Source organism: Myiozetetes cayanensis, unplaced genomic scaffold, assembly GCF_022539395.1.
Source record: "Myiozetetes cayanensis isolate MyiCay16 unplaced genomic scaffold, myiCay2020 scf2-11, whole genome shotgun sequence".
Taxonomy (NCBI): domain Eukaryota; kingdom Metazoa; phylum Chordata; class Aves; order Passeriformes; family Tyrannidae; genus Myiozetetes; species Myiozetetes cayanensis.
Window position 1 is genome coordinate 112,653,971 of NW_026087411.1, and position 16,179 is coordinate 112,670,149.

At 46.3% G+C, this 16,179-nt stretch overlaps 1 protein-coding gene across 1 annotated transcript in view; it reads left to right on the forward strand.

Moving 5' to 3' along the window:
- The window catches only part of XKR6 (XK related 6), a 205,383-nt gene that overhangs the window by 157,052 nt on the left and 32,152 nt on the right, over positions 1-16,179 (forward strand). The window lies entirely within an intron of this gene.

Sequence of the window (16,179 nt, forward strand, 5' to 3'; positions counted from 1 at the left end):
AGGTATCAGACTCCACAGGGCTCAGCACAAAGAAGATTCCACATGGCATCTGCAGACTCCCTTTGGGATGGGTAAAACCCAAGCAAAGTCCTTTTCTTCCACATGCAGAAATCTTGTTCCCTTTCTGACAGGTGTATTTTACCTGAGATTTGCCAGGACAACTTCAATGTGTGACTAAAAGAGTCTTTCCTTCATAGACTCTTCGTTCAGAGGAGATGTGGAGGGGGCAAGGTCTACCAGAGTCCCACTCTGGACTTCTGCTTGGGCTCTGAGACAGATGATAAGGAAAAAAGGTGCTATAGCTTTGCCCAAAGAGTTGGAGGCATATTCTTTTTCCCTTTTTCTCATGCTGTCTCTTGGGGAGCAGAAGAAATGGGAGACATCCATCACTCAGCTCTGTTTCCTTGTGACAGAAGAGCCATGAGCAGAAAAGCAGTTGCTCATTGCCATGTGGGCAAGGGACCCCACCAAGCATGTTCCTGCTGAAGGAGCTTGGCAGGGAGGAACCGGGGTCATCAGCCTTGGAAGTTTGTCCTGATCCCACCACAGGTTTCCCTTTTTAAACGTTCACCAGCAGACCAAGGAGGCTCCTCACAAAAGGCCCGAATATCTCTGAACTCATAAGCAGCTCGCCTGGGAGGCCACTCATATGACTCAGGTGCTTTGCCAGGCTGGGGCATATGGCTCTGTTCCTGCCTTCCCTCCTCGTCACCAGAGCCGGATGACAGGGAGCAATTTGGTGCCCTGCTTGAAGTGAGTCGCTGGTCCCCCGCCAGCTCCCAGCAGCATCAAAAAGCCATCTCCACAGTTGGCAGTGGGCACTGAGGACGCCTTGCTCTGGCATGCTGAGAGCAGGCCAAGCCTGAGGCGGGCTGGCGTGGGCAAGCTCGCCCTATCATCAGCCATATTGTCCCAGCACGGCGGGGAGGGATCGGATCCAGGAGCCTTGGAAGCCAGCGATGGGGTTGGGTTTTTTTTTTTTAAGTCCAATGGGCTTTGGAGCCTGCCCAAGGGGAGACGTCATCCCTCAGCCCATCCCCACCTGCAGCTTCCCTGTCCGCCACCTTGCCATGTCTCTGGCTCTTATTTTGGGAGCGCTGATGAAACCCCTTCTGTTCCGGACCACGTGTCGCCGTCACACACAGGACACGGCACAGCCAATAAAGATGAGTCACCATTCACGGGACAGCGCTGGCACTCGGCCAGGGCTGCCAATTTTAGGCTTTGTCAGACTGTGGCAGTCACTGGGAAGGGGGTTACATCATCACAGCACCACACAGGCATTAGCTCATGCTGTTCCCAGGAGCAGCAGGGCAGGTGGGACACTGAGGCATGGAGAGAGAGGTTGGAGTAGCCTGAGGTCTTGGGGAGGATCCCTACACTTCAGGCTCCTGGGGAGTGCACGCCAAGCAGATTCCACACAGGAAATTAAAGGTTTTTGGGCAATTTCATGCTGCAGGCTTTCTTGGAGACGGGTCCTCTCATGGCAGGTTTTGATCAGAGCATAGGAAAAGGTGGCTGCACCCTGCTGTGGAACTGGCTGGTGAAATGCATGGAAATTCAACTCTTTTTGTCTTCAGGTTGTTCTAGGGTGCAATGCTGGATGAACAGGGAGCACACAGCCACTGGGGTGTGCAAAAAAACATGGGGAAGATGCTTGGTGGGTGCTGGGCAGGGAATTCTCTTTGCTTCTACCCCTTATGAAGATAGAATAGGTCAGGTTGATGCATCTCGGAGTTGCTGAATATTGGAGGAAAGAACTTTCTTGCTTCAGCAACTATCAATAGTGGTTTTTTTATGATTAGCTTGAGGTGACAGTCCTGAGTCTGGGAGTGCAGCAGATTCACTGAGTCAGTAGAAATCTCCTGAAATGACTTTTGCCCTAAGTGGCATTTGACCAGCCTCATGCTCTCAGTGCCTTCAGTCCATCCATGTCTCCACACAGATGATCACTGACAGGGGATGTCCACTAGGCACAGCTGAATCTGTAGCACAGGAGACCATATCTGATGTACATTATGTATCTTAAGGTGCAAAGAGATGTTTGCAGCAGGGGAATGGGCTCGTGGTTTGATCTCAGCCTGACCTTGAGGAAGGATTTTAATCTGTTGAAGAGGCAGCCTCAACTCCATCCTGAACTCACAAGAGGAGGCAAAAAGACCCAGGAGACAAGGGACAAGCCAGGATGAGCGTGACTTCACGTGCTGAGTTCTGGCCTGCTGCACATCACTCAGATCTCTGCAGAGCATTCAAAGCATGGGAAGCAGAGGAAGAAACGGGTTCTTGCTGATATCCTTGGAAATCAGTGTCCCCGGTGCCTTCAGCTACCCCACTGCGAGACAGCACCAGCTGCACCACATCCGTTCTTGTCACTTTGTCACTCCCCCTCACAGGAACGCTCTGCCAGACTCGCTTCATTGATGCCAGTCCTGTGCACTCTCCGGGAATGTTGAGATGTTCCCTCTTTTTCAGGACACCAGTCCCCTCACCCGCAGTGGTGCTGACGCAATTCCACCATGGGCCACCTACATAACATCAAAGGTTTATAAACCATAAGGTCAGCAAAGTGTGCTCTGCTGACACGTCTCCAAACACGCTGGAGGAAGAGCTTTCACTCGGCCAGTGAGTGTGACCCAAGCTGGGTTTCCGTCCTCTTCCCCCTCAGGGAAGCATTTCCACCACTGGGATGAAGTTATTTCTCTAATGGCCTGCAAACTTTCTGTGTCCAGACCAAGCCATTAACCAGAAGTGGTTTGCAGGATCCCTGTTTGGTGCTGCCACAGGCTGTTTGAAGCACTGCCTTGTTGTTGTCTCGTCTCCAAGGAAGTGGCCGTGGGAGCTTTGTTTACAGCAGGAGGCTCCTTCCCTAAGCCCTGGCAGAAGATGATGCTTTCCCCAGTCTGGTGACAAGTCTGTTGGGTTTTATCTAAACAAGTCAGAACATGAGCACAGCCACCAAATCTTGGTCAACCACGTGGTAAAATTATCAGCACAGCCCTTGGCACATTTTTAGCTCCTGGCAGCCAGCACCAACCCAAACAATTCTTGTGCTTGAGCTCAGCTGATGGCACACGCCAAGAACCATTCTCACCAAGCACTCTAGACTGGGCCACCCTGGTTTGGAAGCTGAGACAGAGTGGATGTAGCAGTCAACAGAATTAGGCTTTGCTTAGCTGCTGAGCTCTGGGCACAGGGTCCCAGGTTCAAAAGCTGCCCCAGACCCATGCAAAGGAAAAAGATTCTCATGGTTGTTCTCCAAAGCAGACAGCAGAACTCCTCAGGCTTTCGTTTCCAGCACTGATGTGGTTCTCCCCTGTTTTTCAGAGTATTTTACCCCTACTTACAAGATTACAACATCCTATCAACTTGTTTTAGGCAGATTTACATTCTCCTCGATGGCTGTGGTTCTCATATGATTTTTTTAAAAAAGGATGCCAAGATAGAGATGCTGCAACAAATGTCAAATGTACAGTGTCAAAATGCCCATTTATTGCATGTGTTTGTGGAGTTGAGTTGTTTCATGCCAACTGTCCCTGCTCAGAACATAGAAATAGATGGGGAAAGATTGTGTTTGAAATGGAGCCAGGCATTTTCTTAGCAAGAGGTTTTTCTCCCCATTTTGGTGCATTCCAGAAGTTCCATAAGGTGTCCTTCTCTTCTAAGGGCTCCTAACGGTAGAGTTCAAATATCATTAGGTCTGAAATCTCAATATAGGAGGCTCATTCTGATATTTTGGGGATGTAAACTGGAAGTGACTCTCCTAGATTCACTATACTCAAGAATCTTAGCAAAGAATTGGCCACTCAAAGTTATGACTGAAGGGTCCTTCACAAAGAACCAACTGTTGGATGTGCAACGTGATTTTTCCTCCAAGAATAACTCCTCTTGGATTTTGTCCTCTTATTCTTCCCAGTTAAAGAAATCACGTGTTTGGGGTGGGGTTTTTTTTGGCTTGTTGTTCTTAAAAAAAACCCACAACAACCCTATTTTAATTAGCAAAGGGTCAAAAATCAAGTCTCAACAATCAATGACCACACAAAACTGCACTTCTAACCAAGAGGCTACAAGAGCAGCAGTCATACTTGGGTGACTTTAGCCTCTAGAGATCCATGGTAACTCCATACCAATAGTGGTGCTTTGCTCTCCAGATCAACTATAAAAGTAGCTTAGGTTGACTTTTTTCCCACCTTGGGTGCTTTGGGTAAGATTTGGATACCTCTGAACATTTGGATGTCTGTGTAGGTACAAGGATCAGACGACTCTGATTTCTGAACTGAGGAACCAGAGCACAAGAGAGACCAGAAAGTAGACCAAGAAATAGCAGTGGAAGCCTTTAGAGGTGGCTTGTGCCCTTCTCTGGTGCTCATTTCAGGTTGAACCAGGTTTCTGTGACAGGCTCTACTGCCCTGGAACATCTCCTGCAAAGAGAGAATTTGCTCTGCTTGCACAGATTTAAATCCTTGCTGGAGGTGTTGTCGGAACACCCTGGTGGAGCATTTTGAGTGAAATCTCTTGAGGTGTCTTGAGGAGCTCCACATCCTCTTGTCTGTAGCTGTTCACTTTTAGAGGCTCAGGTGGGGTTCTTTGTCAGTGTGATTCTGAGACAGCAGTTAAAGGCTTCAGATTAACAGGGATTTAACTAAAAGTCTTCATAATTACAAGTGATGACTGTGCAGAGGGTACCTTGGCCTGAATAGAGCAGCAATTCATGCAGCTTTTGACAAAAATAGACACATATAAGACTTCTCATGCTCTATTTCCAAATAACCTAATCTGTGCCCGGGAAATCCTGGCTGCTGCTTTCCCAGCACATTTCTAATTGCAGAATTAAACCAGGTGAGCGATATCTGGAGGAATTCAGACCAAGCTCACACCAGCACCATCTCTCCTTTGTGCATTTGTGGCATTAGAAGACAGAGTTGTTGGTTCTGAGTGTCTCTATCAATTTCAAGACCACCCTGCCCACATGAGATTCAGAGATTTGTGAGGTTTATGCCCTGGCAAAAGATGTACTTGGGCTTGGTGGGAAGATCCTAGAGAAGTGTTGGCACTTGTGTGAGATAACCTGCGTCCTCACTGCTGGGTTGTGACTTACTGGGCTACATGAACCCCAGTTTAAGTGAGAGCAGCTATTCTAGTTGAAAACACCATCAAATGTAGCCCCACACCAACATCAAAGCCACCATCAGTAAGATTAATGAGATTTCTGGTTTACTTGCCAAAAATCACAAAGAGCTGTTCTGTATTAACACCCTCAAAACAGCATCCACTGAAGTGGAACAACCTGCTTTTGGTTGTGAATTCTTTTCTCTACCTTTTCTTAACATTTAGAACTAACATTTATTCAAAATGGAAGAGTCAATTTCAAAATAAATAGCTTTGTGTTATAAATAATGTCATAATAATTAATGTCACATCAACAGGGACTCCAAAAGTAAGACTAGTCTTGTGGGGTGTGTGTCCCTACTCCATGATTGCCTCCAGCTTCTTCAGGACTGAAACTATTCACCAAACTCATCCCAAATTCCTGAGTGGTCTTAGACACCTGCCATGCATTTCTCCCCCTGAAATGTGTGTTTGTGAATTTAATTTCCTTAAAGTCCACCTCAGACTCCCATCAGAGGCTCTGGTGGCAGGCTGGACCTTCAGAAGAGGCTGTTTTCCATAAGGCAGGATTTGTCTCTGGCTCTAGCAATGGACTCACACTAACATTTTCCTCAGACATAACTTTGGGAGCACAGCTGAGACCAGATTCCTAGAGGGATCAACCTGTAGTGCTAAAATAACATTTTTCTGGCACAAAGCTGCCTGCACATCTGAATTAGACTTTACCTAAGCTCTGCCTGCCATGCCTGGGCTCCCCAGAGCTGTCCAGATACAGCAGCCACCTGGACCAATTTTCTCTGCCCAGCCTGGAAAATCTGATAATATGAGAGACTCCATCTCCAGGAGCTGAACCACAGGTCTTCCACATTATTTTTAACATGATGAAGGGGATTGTATGACCATGTTTTTGATAGACAGAGGACTGTGATCAGATTCTATCTATACCTGTAATGCAAATGGTGTTGGAGCCCAAGCACTGGCACTCAGGTGATTGTATTAAGTTGGTCTCTGGAACAGTTTTGGCCAGCCAGCCCTTTCCCAAAGCTTTTCCAGGCATGAGAAAACAAGTTCACATCGTCCAGGAACCATTCCCATGAGGCAAATTGGATACAACTACTGAGAGAGTTTAATTGCATGGACATGGCAGGCTCTGCCAGTTGGGCTGAGGATCAACAAACAGTCCTGGCTCTGTTTTTCCTTTGCTGGTTCAGATACCACCACCAGGGTCTCTCCAGGTCTGGGTTCCCATGTTTCCTTCTCCTCTCTGCTGTTTTTTATGAGCTGTTATGTGGTGGCAAGTCACTATACAGGACCAAAGATCTCAGTTATCCAAGTGAGGTGAGGATTGTTTGAAGATCTGTGCATATATAAGGACTAAGATTTGACCTAAGTGCTGCCAGAAATGTTTCAGCTCTGGAACAGGCATCAGCAGCTTTTTCCCTAAATAAATAGGGAAAAACTGAGACACCTGCAGTCAGCATCCTAGGAAAGGGACAAGGATACTATGGAAAGCAAATAGCGGAATTTCATGCTGATAAGGACTGTTCATACAGGCCTGTTGGGACCAGCCTTCTTCTCAGTGGTGTAACAGAGGGATTTTATCCTTCTGCTGCCACTTGAGGATGGTGGTAACTCTGACTGGCTGTTCTAGGAAATGCCACTTGAGTTTCTCCTCTGATGGATCATGGCACCCTTCTCACATCAGGTGTGTGTTGGGGGGTTGTTTTGCCTGCTTGGCCTTCAGTGGCATAAAATCATTGTGTTGTGTCACTTGATTTTGCCCATGTTATGTTGCATCTGTCCACTTCGGCTCTGCAGGAGCCTAGTGTGGGCTATTCTGCTCATCTTGGAGCCAGGAACAGGGTTTCCCAATCCTGCTTTCTGCTCTCCTTACCTTGCTGGGACTCAAGACTGTCTTCTGAGCTCCTGTGGGGAGCTGATGGATGCCAAATCTTTGCCATCAAGGGTACTTCTCATATTATCCACTTCTCCTTGTTTGATCAGTTCAGTTTGATCCCCATCCCTGGAAGTGTTCAAGGACAAGTTGGATGGGAACCTGAGCAACCTGGTCTAGTGGAAGGTGTCCCTGCCCATGGCAAGGAGTTGGGACAAGATGATCTTTAAGACCACTTCTGACTCAAACCTGCCTATGGCTCTGTGATCCACACTCCAGGCAGAGTCAGTGGAGCATTTCCAGAGTGCAACTCATCCCATGTCCCAGACAGCATTCCTTGGGTGAGATAAACCCTGAAGCACGTGATGCTTCAGGAAGATCTTCTTCATGAGTGTTTTAAAACGGGGTGGGGAAGCTTTGCCAATCCTGACGTGGTGGGCGACATCCAACATTTTCAACAGGAGATCTGACACTTGGCCGAGGTTATTCAAGGACAACCCAGAAGAGAGGGCAGATTATCCCATTTCTGCCTGGCCCGGGGTGCTCGTGCCTCTCACAGAAGGATCAGTCGCTGGCTGGAGTCCAGGAGGAGATACAAGGCTCGATGGCCGCAGGGCCTGAGCTGGTTTGGCAGTGCCTGAGTTCACAGAGGAGATGAATAGGAGGAGACACGACAGAAGCAGCCGAGATAATGAGAGCACAGATCAGACGAGTTGTGGCCGGTCACCTCTTCCAGCAGCACAGAAAAAGGGGCACTGGGGAGAGCTGAAAGGCAGCAGGATGAAAGGCGGGGGGGAAAGAGAGTCCTTTCCAAACACAATCCCCAGCGAACCCAAGGACCTCAGTTCCTCATGGCTGTGCTGAGGCAGGGGCTGGGGGGGAAGGAGCTAAAAAGGGATTCAGCATTTCTGGGGTCATTAAGAGCATCTTAAATTAGCCAAAGGAAAAGGTTTCAGGAAGCAGCATTTCAGGACAGGAGCCAGCCTTTAACTGTCGAGGGGTGGGAGGGTAACTCTCGGTGTGAACAAGCTGTTCTGAACTTGCCTTGCTGTGGATTTTCTCACGATGAAAGGTTTGGGAACATGGATGTTCCTCTGGTCTAATGTGGAAGAGCCCTCCTTGTCCTGCCTTGGACATGGACTATCCTGTATAGAAACTCAACACAAGCCTTGTGTCAGGAAGTCCCAGTGGGATTCAGTAGTAGGATCCCAGGTCTGGTTATCCAGACCCACTTGGAAATACGTCCCTGAAGTGAGTTACTTACCTTTGTTTCCAGCCTTTCCCAGCCACCAGCAGTTTTGTATTTCTTATGGACTCGTGCCACTGATTCCTGTGAGAGTTGGACCCTGGGGAGAACAGGGTTGTGATGCTCCTTGAGGAAAGGTCTCAAGGGCTCCCTAGGAAAGGAACAGGTGCTGAGGATTTGACACTCACCCCTTGCCTCATGAAACCAAAACATTTTCCATGAGGAAACAGCTAAGGACGTGACACTGGTGTAACATCTCTTCCCAGTCTTCCCAGTGTTAAGCTCTGTTTTTCATCCCTGGTCACTCCAGCTCTGAGCAGAGTCCAGAGGTGTCACATAGATATGTGGAGGCCATTCCTAGGTCAGACTGATGAATTATGTTCATAGTGCTTGTTGCCATAATGCACTGGTGGAGAAACTGGTTAAGGCAGTGCCCTGAAATCCTCTGAGGAAAACGAATGGCAAAATGGCCCATGCACTCCTTTATTATTTGTTCTATATTTTTTTTCATGTTAAAAGTGACAAACAGAGAGGGAAAATGAAGGAAAGAAGACCAAAGTCATGCCCTCCTCGGATGGGAAAGAATAAAGAATGATCAAGCATCAAAATCCATTGGGAAACAATGAAAATCAGATCTGGGGTCTGATTCCCACCCCTTTTACTCTGAGGCAAATAAATAAAAACAGATCAAAAATTAAGGGGGAGCGACTTTCAGGCAACGCTGTTACAAAAGCAGGGTCTGGCTTGATCTCTTTTGTACATAAATGCATTTTCACTCTGCGTGCATCGAAATGAAAGCCTGTTCCTCGGCTCCCACTGAGCTCCAGGGAGGAACGTGCCACCCAAAGGGGAAAACACGATAACAGGGTTCACAGCACAGAGGCCTGAGCAGGCAGTGAGCGATGGGGAGCAACTGAGACGTGGCACTTGGCATTAAACAAGCTCTGCCTTTGCACAGGGACTGATGGAAGGGTTGGTGCCACACAGAACGTTTGCTGTCCAGCTCAACCGGGAGAAACGTTGGTATCTTCCCGTTTTGTTTTAGTAGAGTCTTAAGGAGAATTAATGTCAAAAAAAAAAAAGAAAAAAGAAAAAAAAAAAGAAATATAGCACTGTTTAGGCATAATTTTCAACTTTAAAGGGACAGGCACCACAGGAAATACTTAGGGGATGTGCTACAGCAACTGCTTTCAAATTCCTGACAGCCAACAACCTGCAGCTGGATTTGTGATGAAAACTGTAGATACCCCTAGTGAAAACCCTCTCTCCTCAGCTGAACCACACTGCAAGTAAGGCAAAAATGGGTATATTGTTCATTTTAAACATTCACTTGTGTGTGTGTGTGTGTGTGTGTGTGTGTGTTATTTTTCCACAGCTTTTATTAGACTAGTTGTAAAACCATGTGTAATTGCATATCAGGAATAGTCTGGATAGATAGGGATGGCTTTCCTGTTTTTATTCTGGGCTTTAAAAACAGCAATGGCAATGTAAGGAGAGTCATTGTTTTGATTATTTCATGTGGATGTGGATTCCTCAAAGATCCTCATTACAAATCTTAGATGACCTTTGATTTTTCTGGACCATCAGTAGGAACTGGGGGATGGAAACCAAAGCAGGATAAAATTCAGCATGTCTCTGTGAGCTTCAGTAAGGCATCCCTGAGCTCAGAGTGGTTCAGATTCTCTCCTCTGGTATCAAATTGCTGCCTGCATTATACCCAAGTCCACTCATATTTTCATGATCCAAAGCAATGACTCTTGTTTCCCTTTCTCAGAGTGTCGATTCCTTGGTCCTACATTCTCCAGAAATATAATGGTTTTTATCCCTGCCTTATTTCCCACCTCTTTCTCACCTCTCTTCACCATTTACTGTTGCACAGCCTTTGTGGCCCTTGTGTCCACCTCACCACTGAGGACTGTTCATGAGATCCCCCTGAGAAAGGCAGAATTAGTGAGGGAAGAAGTCAGAATCGAGCCAGTTCAAGATGGTTGTTGAGTTCAGCTCCAAATCAAGGCACCTAAACAAAGGTGTCTCCGATGGGGGTGTCTCCATGCAGAGAGGGAATCCAATCTCCCCTTGTAGTCAATGGAGATATAGACAACACAGTCACAGTGTCTTAATAATGACCTTCAGAGAGCTCTGGCCATAATGACTAAGGAAACAATTTTTTTTTGAGTGTCACCTAATGTCATTGGAGATGCCATGACTACCCCGCCTCACTCCAGCTCCCAGCTCAAAAATGTTCTGGTCTTCTGTGTGCAAGTTTGTCACATCTGCCAGCTCCACATGGAGGTCTGGAATATCCCAAAGCATCTCAAGTGTTGCTGGATTCCCACCTGTGGTGGTTGCACTAAGCCTTCATTCTGTACTGAGTAAAGTCAGAGACATTGTTTAAGCGTGGACACCCTGGGGTGAGTCTCTACTGAATCCTGCCTGAAATGCCTTGGTAAAGTGCACTGTGATGTAAAGATCTATTCCCTGCTTTCATTTGGATTTTATAGGAGACCTTGGGTAAATCCTGTAAATCTTAGTGCTTCATCTGTCAAATGGGACATTACAGACCTCTCCCTTTCTGTGCTGAATGTAGGTTAGGAGATGTCTCACTGTGAGGACTTCAGGGCTCGTCACTAAAAGGATCTGGAGGTTTAATTCTTGTGATGTGTCATTCAAAGCACAGGGACTTGACTCCTCAGTGGTGCTGACTTTGGCCTGTGAGGCACTCTTTGGTTCCTAGCAGGTGACAGGAGGAGTTCAAAGGCTGTTGTACAGTTTGAAGACCATCCCTGTCTATGCCAGTCTGACTTGTTATGGGTAGGGGGGATACAGATCCCACAGATTCAACCCCATAGTAGCTGACCTCCTCCTGGCTTGAGAATGCCCACAGATGTGGTTGTGCACGGTGGGAATGTTCCACTCCTGAGAGTAAGAACAGAGTGGGAGGAGTGGGAGTGGGTTTTCTGAAGTGATTTCAGTTTTTACTCAACCTCATCCCTTTGATAAACAAACCTCGGAAGGGGGTTTGAAACCTACTCATCGTAGATGAAGGTGCGTCAGTCACCATGTGCGAAACTCATAATCAAAATAAAAAGTTACTTCTCATATGATCCAACTTTCCAAGACTTTTTGTTCTAGTTATGATTGGAGAGATCTCTGTAGCTGGTTAGAAACAAGGTCTGGAGAAGTGGAGGGGGAAAAAAGAGGCAGTTTGTCCCACGGTCTGTGAGAATTGTAAATTGCGTGAGGATGTTACAGGGAAAGACGGGAATGAGAAAGTCGTGGTTAAGATGAACAAAAGTGCTGTGTCATTTAAGTCTTTATGAAATAGCGAGGGAATAATTTCTGTGGCAACACAGCAAGAAGGGCTGGAGAAGTCTTCATATCACCCCACGGTTGTTGCTGACATCCACCTCCAGACCTCACCGCCTCACACCCAGGTCCATCACTAGGATGCCAAAACTCACATTCAGCACAGACTCGTGAATTTTCAAACAACAGCAGAAACATGTCAAAGTGTCTGGAGATACTCCATTACCTCCCTCAGATCTTGGTGCAAACGAACAGACAACGAGCGGTTTGTGAGGGTAGGACTCATCCCGCCTGACTGCCTGTGCTCTCCTCCCCTGGCAAGGGATGGAGTCAGACACCTTGGGAGCATGAGTCAACCCCTCCCTGTCCCACACATGGATCTTAGGACATGCTGAATCACTTTCTGGGGGTGTCTGCCTCTCTCTGCTGACTGGCAGAGACGTTCAGATGACTATCAGCAGGCAGGGACCGTGCGATGCGAGTGACTCAACACACCTAATCTCAGCTCTGTACAATTTACAGCCCTGGCTGTGATTAGTGGAAGGTTCTGCCCTGTAAACCTTACAGAAAAGCCTTTCTGTGTAAACTGAGGGTTTGTTTCATATCTATTTTATTCCTCTCTCTACTCTAGAATAAATGAGCCCAAAAGAAACATTTTTAAGCCAGGGTGACAAATCTGTCTCCTGAGGGTTGGTGCTGTTTGAGTTTCAGGGTACAGGTACACCTAATGCCCTGCAAGTTTCTAGTAAAACAGCACTAAAATATACAAGTTTCTGGTAAAACAGCATTAAAATAAGGTAATAAATGACATTTTTTCCTGCCAATCAGAGAAAGTTTTTAAACTGATTAGCTAAAAGATACTGCTACAAACAGTACTTACACCCTTTACTTTAAAATTGTGTGGCATCACTCAGCCTTCCAGAACTGTTAATTATGTTTACCAAAAATGTAACACATCTGGTAGGTTAAAAATAAATCTAATCTACATCTGCTTGGGGCTGAGGATGTTCACGTTCAGAAGTTTCCATCCAGACTGAGGGAGCTGGGCCTGTTCAGTCTGGAGAAGAGAAGACTGAGCAAGGATCTCATAAATCCATATAAATATTTCCTAGGCAGGTGGCAGGAACATGGTACCACCCTTTCCAGTGGCAGGACGAGGAGCAATGGCCACAAACTAAAGCACAAGAAACTCCTACCCTGTCATCCTTCCTGGCCATCTTCTTCATCACATCTCCTCTAGACATAGATAGGTTGGAAGGGGGGAAATCTAACCCCACTGCACTGTGGGGTGGGCTCCTCAAAAAGAAGAAGGTAAAGTCTGTGGAGTGAGGTCTGAAGAGCCAGTGGATCTTATTTGCATTCCCAGGGAAGCCAGGCCCCTATGGGCAGAGAGAAAACAAAACAGGAGAAGAAAAAAATTTAGGGGGATTGGGCATTTTAGCTTTTTAACCCTGAGTAGCTGCAGAAAGATGTTCCTCAGGTTTTTTAGAGCAGGAAAATTAAAATAAGAGCTGGTTGGAACCAGATGATCATTAAGGTCCCTTCCAACCCAGGCCATCCTGTGTCTCTCTGACCTCCTAATATGTAACACATTAAAGAAAGGTGTTATTATTTGTTTTGCTTGCAACCATTAGTATTTTTCCTCTAGTATTTATAGGTGATGCTCCCAGACAAATCTTTGGCCAAGGCCCAATCGAACTATAACTACCAAATTACTGAACTCCCCAAACATGGATTTTGGTCCATCATCTCTTCAATCACTTGCAAAAGAGCTGTCCAGTGAGCAGCAGTGGGAGCAACGGAATGAGATGCCAGTGGCTCCTTCTTTTCCCAAGAATGAATAAATGAGCCCAAAAGAAACATTTTTAAACCAGGGTGACAAATCTGTCTCTTGAGGGTTGGTGCTGCTTGAGTTTCAGGGTACAGGTACACCTAATGCCCTACAAGTTTCTAGTAAAACAGCACTAAAATATACAAGTTTCTGGTAAAACAGCATTAAAATAAGGTAATAAATGACATTTTTTCCTGCCAATCAGAGAAAGTTTTTAAACTGATTAGCTAAAAGATACTGCTACAAACAGTACTTACACCCTTTACTTTAAAATTGTGTGGCATCACTCAGCCTTCCAGAACTGTTAATTATGTTTACCAAAAATGTAACACATCTGGTAGGTTAAAAATAAATCTAATCTACATCTGCTTGGGGCTGTGGATGTTCACGTTCAGAAGTTTCCATCCAGACTGAGGAAGCTGGGCCTGTTCAGTCTGGAGAAGAGAAGACTGAGCAAGGATCTCATAAATCCGTATAAATATTTCCTAGGCAGGTGGCAGGAACATGGTACCACCCTTTCCAGTGGCAGGAGGAGGAGCAATGGCCACAAACTAAAGCACAAGAAACTCCTTCTCAGCATGAGGTAGAACTTCCCATTGAGGGTGGCAGAGCACTGGGACAGGTTGTTCAGGGTGGCCGTGGAGTCTCCCTCTCTGGAGACATTCCAAACCCACCTGGATGAGGTCCTGCTCCAGGTGACCCTGCCTTGGGAAGGGGACTGGACTAGATGATCTCCAGGAGTGTTTTCCAACCTGAACTATTCTGTCATTCTGTGATTAGAATCCCCAAGTCCCATATCTATTGTTTCTTATCAAGGACTTAGAACTTGGGGGAAATCGTGGTTTTCTTAAAGCTGGTGGCTTCAAGCTTCCCTCTTTGATAAGGCCACTGGTCTTACTGGTTTGTGGTTTGTTGTTGGTTTTTTTTTAAATTTAGTCTGAAATGCTAAAGCAGCTGTGAGTCCAAAGACATATAGTTCAGAGGGATAAGCTGATGGAAAGACACAGTTTTGGTGGACCTGCAGGCTGTGAGAATTCCAAGGAGGGGCAGAGATGGAGCTCTGTCATCCCTCCTGGTCACCTTCCTCATCACCTCTCCTCTAGACATAGATAGGTTGGAAGGGGGGAAATCTAACCCCACTGCACTGTGGGGTGGGCTCCTCAAAAAGAAGAAGGTAAAGTCTATGGAGTGAGGTCTGAAGAGCCAGTGGGTCTTATTTGCATTCCCAGGGAAGCCAGGCCCCTATGGGCAGAGAGAAAACAAAGCAGGAGAAGAAAAAAATTTAGGGGGATTGGGCATTTTAGCTTTTTAACCCTGAGTAGCTGCAGAAAGATGTTCCTCAGGTTTTTTAGAGCAGGAAAATTAAAATAAGAGCTGGTTGGAACCAGATGATCATTAAGGTCCCTTCCAACCCAGGCCATCCTGTGTCTCTCTGACCTTCTAATATGTCACACATTAGAGAAAGAAAGGTGTTATTATTTGTTTTGCTTGCAACCATTAGTATTTTTCCTTTAGTATTTATAGGTGATGCTCCCAGACAAATCTTTGGCCAAGGCCCAATCGAACTATAACTACCAAATTACTGAACTCCCCAAACATGGATTTTGGTCCATCATCTCTTCAATCACTTGCAAAAGAGCTGTCCAGTGAGCAGCAGTGGGAGCAACGGAATGAGATGCCAGTGGCTCCTTCTTTTCCCAAGAATCTGTCAGTTAATTTTTTATTGTGATGCTTTGCTCAATGAGTTGTTCAATCTACCCTTGTGATGATCAATGTCTTTTTTTATTATTTTTAAAAGCATCTGAAGTGTAGTGAGGCACTATTTTATCTTTTGGAGAAAATAAATTGTTGAAGTGTTGGGTGGGATGATGAATTAGTTGAGATGATGGTTGGTTAAGATTGAATTCCCTTTGGAATATCGTGGGATGCCTGCTGAGGGGTGATCCCAGGGCTGGCATTGCAGGCACTGATGAGAACAATCCTCAGGGTCTGAGTACTTTGGGCAAGGGTGGACCAGATCCAAGATCTCCTCAGAGGGTCATACCAGGAGCAGAAACAGGGCTGGAGACACAACTGTGACTTGGATCTGTGGTCCATCCATGAGACAAGGCTGGAGATGATACATGTCTTCAGTCCATCCTGGAAACAGGGCAGGGGATTTTCTGGAGGGACCAGATTCTTTGTTTTGGGACCATTTGGAGGGTACTGATGAGTCTTGATGCTCCCTGTGTTTATATATTTATATGCATGGGACAAAAAACCTGCCTATTTCTCCCAAAGGCAAATGCAAATGGAGATTCCTGAGTAAGGCAGAATCAATGGGAATGTTGCTCATATAAAAATATTTTAGGGTGAGAAAATGTGGCTGCAGGGAGTATGGATGTCCTGCTCTTGCAGTGGTCTGTTCCAAGATAGATTCCTTTCTACGGAAAATAATCTTCATGCTTGGGATGAAGCATTTAGGTGGGATCTGGATTTCAGATTCTCAGATGTGGATCCAATCAGGATGAGCACAGAGGCTGTTCCCTGATAAAAGAGAAGAGATGGGGTGGGGTGGCAGAGCCAGTGGCTCATGGAGATCGGGACAGCATGTCAGAGCACTCCTGAATGCAGCATCCTTTCCGATTCCCACACTGATATTTCTGTATTTCTCTCCTCCAGACTGTAAGGACAACCTGACGTGAGTTGAACCTTCAGGCTCCCGAGCCTGCCCCCCGATGCAATAATTTAGTGAGCAGATGATGTTTTCAACCAAACCTCCTGTCTAACCCAGTGGATCTGTGTGTCTTCCGGCAG